A 10,801-nucleotide genomic window follows, 5' to 3' on the forward strand; every position below is an offset into this window, starting at 1 on the left:
CAAATCTGCACATTTTTGGTTTTTGGTTGTTTTTGTTTTTGGTAGAATAAAAGCAACAAGTGAATTCATATCCTTTTGCAGGGAAGCACCTCAGAATGTAATCAGCCTATAGTGAAGGGACTGATGTGTTACAGCCCTAAGGCACACATTCAAATTTAACCACAGCAGTGTTCATGCATAATTTTTATGTATCTCAGTAACTTTTTTATACTCTTGCTCTATGCAAATTCAGCTTAAGTTTTTCACAAATTTCTTAGTGTAGAAAAGCTGTTAGATGACCATTTCCCACTCTGTAATAAAAAGCAAGGCTGCAGTTTTATAGTCCTTGGTCTTTAACAAAAAGACAAAGTACAAAAACCCCCAATTGAATATTAAATACTTCTAAGTACTGCAAATTGCCAAAAAACGTCCATATATTACTTTCATTTGCATGTGGCAGCAATTGCAGCAACCTGCTAATTTAAACTAATTCCAGGAAGCTATTTTTTCTTATTTTACCATGGCTACCCACAGCATTTGAGCTTTCACTTCCAGAAGCTCTGCAAATATATCAACAAAAAGTTGGGGAAAATATTCATGAAGAAGACTACTCAAGCCAGCCTCTCAAATTAGTCACAAAAGCAAAAATCTCCAAACCCTTTCTGGTGGTGGCATGTGGAAGAAATATCAGGAAAAATGGCACAGCAAAGCAGTAAGGCTCAAGATGTTCTTGCTAGCACTACTCTGGATCCCTGAAACAGTCAAAAAGACAAAAATAACAAAACTCCACTATCTGTGGGTCCTCACACATCATTTTTTCCTTTCCTCCTAGGCCAAATCAGGGATGCATTACACAAAAAGCAACCCAAGTGCAGAGTCCCTCCTCTCCATTATCCCCCAGACCATGCCTCCCACCCTCCCTGTGTTCCCTCCTGTCCCTGGAAATGACTCCCTTGTCTCATTTGACAGAAATAAGCGACTAGAAGGCACACCACAACCAGGAGGTTTGTCACAACCAAATTTGGCTAAATGCTAGTTTTTACTAGTTCAGTACAAAGCTTACCTGTCAACTGACTGGTTGTTTGAAATATTCAGGTTTATTACACAAAGTGACAGCTTTTCTCTCTCACTTTTATTCCAGGAAGCATTACACCCTAATGAAATCCACATTAACTATAATAAATGATTTTTTCTTAAGGGCAATGCAAATGTGAACTCTCCCTGAAGCACAGCAGCCCCATTAACACCCCCAGTGCTGGAAGCAACACTGAAGAAAAACCTCAGTAAAGAGCAGAAGGGAGAGATCAAGGCAAAATCTCACATCCCGTGTGATCCGAGGAGGAGAACAGGCATTGCTAATCCAGACAGCATGGACTGCTGCCAGCCAGCCGAGGTGTCACAGACACATCAACAACAGCCACCTTCCCAACGGAAGCAGCTAGAAAGAATCCTCAACAAGTTCAAGCAAGGCAGGAATGTGGTTGTGTCATCACCCTTTCAGAACTACTCGTACCTTTATTTTCCTAATGACTCATTTATGCAGATAAATGCCTGAAAGGAGTTCTTCTTGGCTCCAAAACCTAAAAGTCCTTGTATTTATCCACAAATCACGTTATCAGGTGAGCAGCAACTCCACAGGCTGGAGCTGTCTGCCCTTGTATGGCCAAAGCTGGCCTGGCAGAACCGTATCCATGGTATGTGCTGTGTATAAGGAGAGTTTTGTGGTTTGTTTTTAAACCTCCAGCATCTTTACTAACATTTTACAGAAACTCTCACAGTAGGTAACAGGGGTATTTATCCACTTAAAAAAAAACAAAACAAGATGTTGAAAGAAAACTGCAGGAACTGTGAGACCACAGAGCTTCAACCCTGTCAATACCTGCCCCTAACACGGGAGCACATGTCTTGTCAACCCACCAGTTATTCCCAAATCCACCAGTAATTTCTGGGACTCTTAGGTCTCCACAGGACATGGCACCTTCGTGCTTCCAATGCCTTCCAACAGACTTAACTCTGGCAAGTATCCACCACAACTGTAGTTTTTTCCATAATGCTCTCTTGGTAATATCCAAATACAGAATGCCTTATCAACAGCCATCTGTAGCTGTATTTATAAACTAAGATCCTCTTCAGTATCTGTATTTCCACCACAATATCTCTCACTACGATTACCCAGCTCGTTTGTACTTTGAATGTAAAACATTACACATAGTAAACGTTTCTAATGTTATCACAGAGGAGCTACAAAGTATCCCTTTATTAGAAAAGCAAATCTCCCTTTATTCAGTCTTCTTACGGAAAGCAAGCAAACAAGTGTTGTGGCCAAATCACCTCAAAACAATAGCAGAACTCAAAGCAAAAAAAAACAAAACAAAATGATGTAGAGCTGCCTCCCCAGACAGAGGCACTAAACAGACTGGGACAATGCAGCCTGGAAAAGGAGAAGAACCCAAAGAGAGTAAACTGAGAACACTGAAACCTATAAAATCACAAATGAGGTGCCAACGCAAAAATGATTCTTTATTCTTTCTCGTTCTACAAAAAGCAGGAGGGACTCAATGAGATTCCAGTTCAAAAAGAAACAAAACCCCCCCAGAAGCCAGGTATTATTTCTGTATAAATTGAGGGATTAATCACAGGGTATTCTGTGGAAGCTCCAGGTATAAACTCTTGAAAATGTTCAGGCAATTCCCTCAAGGACAGGTCCAACAGGCACTGCCAGCTCAGCCCCTCTTGCTCAGGCCACCTGGAAACCCTTCACCGCCAGGAGCTGGGGATGGTGACTGAGCTGCCTGGGGTTGCTGCTCCACTCTCCCCTAATGATTTACTTCTGCCCACTGACACAGACCACAAGCTGAGCCCAACACACTTTTTGCAGCCCTTATTATCCCATCGTTCACGTACTCTGATGAATCTGCTCATGTGAAATAATTATTTCCCCAGCTCTAAAGTGGAACGCATTAAGAAAACACTATTTACAAATAATGCACAGTTTAAGTCACTTCCTTAACGTGATTAAATGGAATGTAAGAATTGAACAAAATGCTGAGTGTTTACCTTTCCTGTCATCCCATTTTATCAGGTTTGCAGCTCGTTTCCTCCCACCACCATTTCATGTCAGCACCTTGCACAAAGCAGTCCCAGACACCTGCTTTCATCCAGTGAAACCATTAGAAGAATCAATTTTGCTCTCCAAGGCAAGGAGAGTGATGGACTCCTATGTTTACTTAGCAATAAGCACACAACTATTTAATTAGATCTAGATGCTGGAAACTGCATCTTTGAGGAACAGCCGCGGCCACAGAGAATGAAGCGTTTCAATTTGTTACATAAATCAATGTTTTCAGTAGGTTTTTTTCTGCTTGTAACTGCTGACTTCCATATGGAAACCCTGTCACAGGTAGAGGCACATCTCCCACCCAGCTTGGCTCCTGCACCCTCACACAACACTTCTTGGAAGAAACAAGCAATTAAGTTGCTGCCCCTTCTCAGCCACACGCGATTCCAAGATTGATGTCGTATTTCAAGCGACAGACTGTGAACACGCTCTGCAACCGTGGCATTTAATTTAGAAGTCAGCACTTGACACATTGAAGTATTTGGAATTCCTGAAGTCTGGCTGTCTGCACAGTTGCATAATTTGAGCAGGGATAACCTACTTATAACTGGGAGAGGGAGAAGAATGTCAACAGACAATCCCTTCTACGTCAGGGGACATCTCCTTCCTCGTCACATGCCAGCAAAAGCACCACTGCTTTCTCACAGGCTGATTTTCCTTTTCTTTAAGCTAGTGGATTACAATTCCTAAAAGGAGTGAAGCTACATATATCACCAGATGTTCTCCTAGGAATACACTCAGATGTTCTCAAAGCTCACTGAAAAACAAGTTTACCAGATATAATGGGTGAGACCAGTGAAATACTGATGTGAAATATCCCACACAAGTGTGAAGGACCCAAGACTTGATGCTGGTCCCACAAACACCTCACCAGGCACAGGCATCACATCCATGCACAGAAAAGCCACAAAGATACAAAATCTCCTTCTAGCAAGTCACAGGATACAACCAAAACCAGTGTCTGGGTGGTTGTTCAGCCTCAGACAGGGGGAAGCTGTTTTGCTTTTGATCCTCTTGGCAAACAGCTGAGCAGACCCTTCTAGAAGCACAATTCTCCACCAATGCAGAATGAACCCACCCCTCTGGAAAGTGACAGAGTTTATGATTAACCTCCTGTTGCAACAAACATGGCAAGGATTCAGTTTCACTCTCTGACTACTCCTCTTACAGACTGCAGAAAGAATACCTAAGGACAGTCTCTGCCCTCCAAACCTCACAGTCATAGAGGCAGGAATTCTCTCACCCTGGAAACAAAACTAGGGCAAAAGCTCCCAAGCATGATCCTCCCTCAGCATCCATGCATCATCCACCTGGGGAGACTGAAGTGGGGCTGGAAATTCCCTTCCCATGGAAAGAGACTGCTTGGAGTGTTAGCACCAATTAAAGCTTTGGATTAAAACCAGCTGTTTAAATAGAAGTAGTCCCAAGGGAGAGGCACTTAGAGCATTGTAACTAGTTCCTGGAATAAACAGTTGGACATCAATGGAGGCATTTACACCGGGACAGCTGTGTCTGAGCTCCCAGGTTCAGCTCCACCTCCTTAAGCAGCTGCACTTAAACCCAGGCAAGCTCTCCAGGCGTATCACACCTTGGATCTGTGTAGACATCAAGCTGCAGGAGACCTCGAGGGCAGAAGAAAAGCACATTGCTCTCCTAATTCCCTGAAAGACTCCTGAGTGCTGGTCTGTGACGTGTCTGCACAGGACCTGCTCCCTCTCAGCATCACCTTGCAGATCCACAGAGCAGTGCCACAGGTGTGCCCTGCATGTGACAAATAACCATCATCTCATCTATGGAAACATCCAGCTCAGAGCCAGGGATCAGCTCAGGAGTGAACTGGGTGACCTCTACCTAAGGAAGAGCTGCCATGTGGCATAACCTGGGGGATACACCCCAAGAATAAATAAAATAAAAATTTTAAAAAGGGTAAAGCCTCCTATCAGGCAGAGGCACAGAAAGAAAACAGGGGCAAATGTGCAACTAGGGAAACTGAGAAACTCCCCATGGGGGTAAGGCAAACACAGAGTATCAGATAAGGACAACTATGAAAGCAGGAGACTTCTAGAAAAATCACAGAATGGTTTGGGTTGGAAGGGACCTTAAAGATCATGTCCAACTCTCCTGCCATGGGCAGGGACACCTTCCACTAGACCAGGCTGCTCCAAGCCCTGTCTAGCCTGGCCTGGAATGTTCCCAGGGATCCAGGGGCAGCCACAGCTTCTCTGGGCACCCTGTGCCAGGGCCTCACCACTCTCACAGGGAAGAATTTCTTCTCAATATCCCATCTAACCCTTCCCTCTGTCATTTGAAGCCATTCCCCCTTGTCCTGGTACTCCACGGCCTTGTCAAAAGTCTCTCTCCTTCTTTCCTCAAAACTCTTCAGGCACTGGAAGGGATTCTAAGGTCTCAGAAAAAAATCCTGGAGTGGACAAATTATGTGTATGACCAGAAAAAGAGAAAGTGATGGTATTTTAGACCCATGGGATGTGCAGATACCTTGGAGTACACAGACTCCTTAAGTTTACTCTGCTGGACAGCTCAGCAAAGGAAACCCCAAAGCCAAAGCAAAAACCAAGGTAGGCTCAACTTGAGAGTCTCCCACTGCAGGATCAGCAGGGCCCAGGAAGGAAAAGGGGGAAAATTTAAGCCATGGAAGAGATAACAGGCAGCCAAGAAGAGATCAGAGATGGGTACAGGGGTGACCTCTCTGGCACGTGCAGCAGGGAGGTGATGGCAGCAAGCATGGGAACAGCTGGCACTGGGCATCTGTGGGAGCATCCAGGACATGAAAGGACCCACAGTGGAAACCTCCACATGCATGAGAAATGCCTGCCTGCAGCAAGGCTGCTGGCCTGCACCTTCCCTGAGGGGTGCAAACACACACACTGCAGGATGCAGCGGCTTTTGGCAGGAAAGCAGTGGGATAACCCTGGAGAGTGTGGAGGAGGAGACACACATCCCTCATCAGTGGGCAGAGCAGGCTCCACAGCACAGGAGATGGGCTGGAGGAGTCATCCCTTAGCATCTGGAGGAGGATGGGTCTTTGTGGGTGGGGAAAACCTCAGCAGCTTTTTGCAGACAGGCAGGAGCCCCCTGAGGTGTGGGATTTAACAGGCTGTGCTGGTCAAGCACAGAGTTCATTCCACATGTGCATGGAAACAGGTACAGCAGATTTTAGTAGGATACCCTGTGTGTGTGTTAGAGAAGACAACAGGCTTTTGGGAAGCAAGAAACAGATTATACCCTCCCAGAACCTGCTGATAATGTTTGCATAGGAGAATGACTCTAGAGAGATGGAAGGGGAGCAGAAAAACGTGCAGCAGTTCCTGGCAGATGAACACTGTGACACCCTCACAGCGCATGGACACACAGGCAGCACAGCAGACCCTGGCAGATGGACACTAAGGAATATGCAGAAGGGGCTGTTGTAGGAAAAAAACAAACAACAACAAAGGGGCAGCAAGCTTTGCTTCACAGCTAGTGGGAATCCCTCTATTTCCTCCCATAAGCCGGCACTGGAGGCAGCAGGTATCCCGTTGGGATGCAGGAAACAACACAACTTCCCCCACACGCCCCTTGGAACTCCAGGTTTGCGTGTGTACCCACAGGCTTCGGCAGCCACTGCGGCTCCCTCGGGGCAGGGGACACCCCCGGAGGGGTGAACACCAGCACAGGGGACACCCCCAAACACGGGGACACCCCTAAACAACGGAATACGGGACATCCCAAAGGGAGGTGACACCCCCAAGCACCGGCAAAAGGGACAGGGGACACTCCCGGAGAAAGGTGACACCGCGAAACATCGGCGGAGGAGACACCCCCCGCCCCGGGAACCCTCGGTGAGGCGCGGGGATGACACGGCCCCGCGGGAGGGGGACACACCGGCTGTGCACCGCGCAATGGGATCCCCCGGGGGGGTGAGCGCAGCCCCGGGGCCGCGGGGCACGAACGGGAAACACGGGGAAAGGGACGGGACGGGTCTGAAAAGGGGGGGAGAGGGGCCGGAGCCAGATCCCCCCCCGCCCCCCGCCCCTGTGGGGCACCAGCGGCCGCCGCGCCACCGACCGGCCCCCTCCCGCGCCAGGCCCGGCCGCGCTCCCCGGTTACCTGCGGGCGGTCGGTGAGGCCGGGCCGCTATCTGGGGGCCATGACGGCGGGGCCGGGAGGCGGCGGGACGAGCGGGATGAGCGGGATATTGGCGGGGGGGGAGGCGGAGGCCGCCGCCTCCCCCTCAGGCGGCGCGCGGGAAACCCGGGGGAGGGGGGGGCGGGGGGGGGGGAGGGAAAGAGAGGGGGGCGCGCGACCCCCCCGCGGGACGGGCCGTGAGGGGCGCGCGCGCCGCGCGTGCACGCGGGGGAAGGGGGGGGCGCGGGGGGGGGGGGAGCGCGCGCGCCTCCGTCCGAGCTCCCGCGCGCGCCGCCCGGGCACTTTGTTTGTGTCCCACAGTGCACCGCGAGCGGCGGCGGGGGCGGGGCCCCGCGCATGCGCACCGGGCGCTCGGGGCAGCCGGCGGAGCTGGGCACCCCGCGGGGAGAGCGGGCCCGGCACCGGCACCGGCAAACCGGGCCCTGGTGAACCCGAACGGGGGAAACCGGGCCATGGTGAACCCGAACGGGGGGAAACCGGGCCCTGGTGAACCCGAACGGGGGAAACCGGGCCCTGGTGAACCTCAACAGGGGGGAAACCGGGCCCTGGTGAAACCGAACGGGGGGAAACCGGGCCCTAGTAAACCTCAATGGGGGGAAACGGGGCTCTGGTGAACCCGAACGGGGGAAACCGGGCCCTGGTGAACCCGAACGGGGGAAACCGGGCCCTGGTGAACCCGAACGGGGGGAAACCGGGCCCTGGTGAACCTCAACAGGGGGGAAACCGGGCCATGGTGAACCTCAACAGGGGGGAAACCGGGCCATGGTGAACCTCAACAGGGGGGAAACCGGGCCATGGTGAACCTCAACAGGGGGGAAACCGGGCCATGGTGAACCTCAACAGGGGGGAAACCGGGCCATGGTGAACCCGAACGGGGGGAAACCGGGCCCTGGTGAACCCGAACGGGGGAAACCGGGCCCTGGTGAACCCGAACGGGGGGAAACCGGGCCCTGGTGAACCCGAACGGGGGAAACCGGGCCCTGGTGAACCCCAGCGGGGGGAAGGGGGTCCCAGTGAACCCCGACGGGGTCTTACCGCACCCAAGAGGTTCCCGCTGCACCCAGCGGAGGGTAACGGGGCCCTGGTGCTCCCCAATGGGGTAACGGGGTGTGAGAGCCGCCCGCCGGAGGCTGAACGGGTCCTGGTGCGGCCCAGCAGAGGGGACGGAACCGTGGTGTCCCAGGGGCCCCGGTGCCCCCCTGCCCGCATCCGTAGCGGGGCACCGGGGAACGAGGGGCACCGGGACAGACAACCGGCGGAGACTGGGGAGTGTATCGCCCCGAGCATGGGCTGCCCCCGGGCACCGGGGTGTCCCAGCACATCCCCCGGGCACCGGGATCCCCCAGCGCATCCCCCGGGCACCGGGATCCCCCAGCGCATCCCCCGGGCACCGGGGTGTCCGTACACCCCCCGGGCACCGGGGTGCTGCAGTGCTCGCGTTCTCCTGCACTCCCAGCCCGTGGTGCTCTGTTCCTGCATTCTCCATGTCAGAGCAGCAGGATGTCCATCCAGCAGGGTGTCCATCCAGCAGGGTGTCCATCCAGCAGGGTGTCAGACCCTCTGACAGGCATTCTGCCCTCCCCAAACGTGGAGACTCCCAAAGAAAACCCCATGCACTCCCAAAACCTCACAAACCACCCACCAGTTTGCAACAAATTCCTATCAACTTCAATGAGTCTCTAATTAATCCACCCCAATAATTTGGTCCAAATCTGCACTTACTTGGGTAAACACAGTTTTAATCCAACAGGATTAACGCAACCCTTTCCTCAGTGGATTGTTTTATGGCGTGGTTTTTGTTGGTTTGGGTTTGTTGTCTTTGGTGATGAGCTCTTGGTAAATTGAAGCAGGAAACAGATTGAGGGGCCACAGTCCAAAAGTGTTAATCAGCAGTAAAAAATTTAAAACCCATCCCTGGAAAAGCCACGCTGCTCCATCAGCAAAAAGAAAAGGGGCCAAACTCCCCTCATGCTGTTGTGAAAATTCAGGGATCCTTTTAGATGCTTCCTTGCAAAACTGGGAGAAAAACCAGAGCAGAGAGTTGGACTCTGCTTAATTCTCATTTCACTTCCTCTTACACTGGTTTTATATTCCCAGGGATCTCTCTTGGAATCCTGACACGTGCAGCCTCCCATTGCAATCTACTCCTGTGGAAAGCAGGAGTAAAACAGCACTCATTTCAGCACATTACACGTCTGCAGGTGTTGTTTCCACTTTAATGAGACATAATTTTCAAGGAAATCTGCTCCTGGCTACCCATGGCAGCTCCTGAATCACAGAGGATTATGGAAAAAACCTCAGGCTGCCATCCCTTACCTTCAAAAAGCTCTGAAAAGTCTCAATCAGGGGCAGTTTGATGGTGAAATTGTAGAATGAGTGATTTTACTGAGCAGAATTTGATGTGCCTTTTCTTGCTGACTTCCTAGATGTGTTGTTGCAACTTTAAAATTGCTTTAAAATGCTGATTTGTAACAATTTCATGAATAAAGCATCAGGTGAGCACAGCAGAGACACTCAGTGCTGTGGGTTGTCACACATGCTTGTAATCAGCTTGCTCTGAGCAGGTCATGGGCTTTGCACTGGAGGGAAAATGGGTCTAAACTACACAAATTCATGGCAGGAAGATGGTAAAATTGAGCATGGTGTGTGTGTCCTCACTCTGCTTCAGAAATAAACCAACTGTCTTTAAACCTGCTCTGTGTGACCTGGAAATAGATAAAGAAACAACAAATAAAAATAAATAAATAATAAATAAATAAAATAGCGAAAATAATAAAAAATAAATAACTACTTTGAGTTTCTTTTTAAAGAATTAAGTCAGTAATTAGCTGAGTCACTCCTGTGTGCAGGAAGCTGGCAGGTTTGGATACAGAGCACTCCACACATCATCACTGGGCAGGGGCACATCAGCCTGGCTCAGACCTCGGTTTCTTCTCCCTGCATTGAAAGGGGCTGTTTGATTAACAACATTTTATCAGCCCTGGATACCTGGAGAGGTTCTCCAGTGATTCCCAGAGCCAGGGAGAAGAAAAGCCAGAGGAGGAGCTGTGTTGATTCACACCTGCTCAGGTTTCCTAAGCGACTGGCTTGTCCTTTATTACTCTGCTTTTTCCACGAAGTTGCAGTTTCCCAGTGAGAGGCTGAGAAATGCCAAATCCTCATTCTTGGTATTTGCCCAGTGATGGGATTTGCTCTTACATGCATTTTACAATATTCTGGGATTGATTTGTGGGCATAGATGGAGCAACACCTACAAAAAGCCCTGAGTAATTCAGTGATAAAACTGCTCTGTGCATCTACTGCTCCTTCACAGGGACACAAAGGGATCTCAGGGCTGAACCTCCTGGAATTTGATAAAACAGGAGAGAACTTTCAATGGGATTCCTGTCTGCAGCATGAGGGAAGTGACTGGAGGCTGTGCCATGCCTTTAAAGCCTCCTTTGTCTGTCTAAACACAAATTCTGTTTCCCCATACATTCAGAAATACATACATTCACCCAGGTCTATCTCCCATCCATCCCTGGGATCTGCCCCTTTTTATAATCCTTGAGTCTCTCC

The 10,801-nt window shown here is 50.3% G+C and overlaps 1 protein-coding gene across 5 annotated transcripts in view; it reads right to left on the reverse strand.

Annotated features, from left to right (window-relative positions):
- The window catches only part of ZBTB44 (zinc finger and BTB domain containing 44), a 45,759-nt gene extending 38,417 nt beyond the window's left edge, over positions 1–7,342 (reverse strand). For all 5 annotated transcript variants that reach the window (XR_009279538.1, XM_058856880.1, XM_058856879.1 and 2 more), the window contains exon 1: positions 7,205–7,342. The gene's annotated coding sequence lies outside the window, so the exon portion shown is untranslated. The remainder of the gene's footprint in view (positions 1–7,204) is intronic.
- Positions 7,343–10,801: the final 3,459 nt, after the last annotated feature.

Source organism: Poecile atricapillus, chromosome 25 (assembly GCF_030490865.1).
Source record: "Poecile atricapillus isolate bPoeAtr1 chromosome 25, bPoeAtr1.hap1, whole genome shotgun sequence".
NCBI lineage: Eukaryota > Metazoa > Chordata > Aves > Passeriformes > Paridae > Poecile > Poecile atricapillus.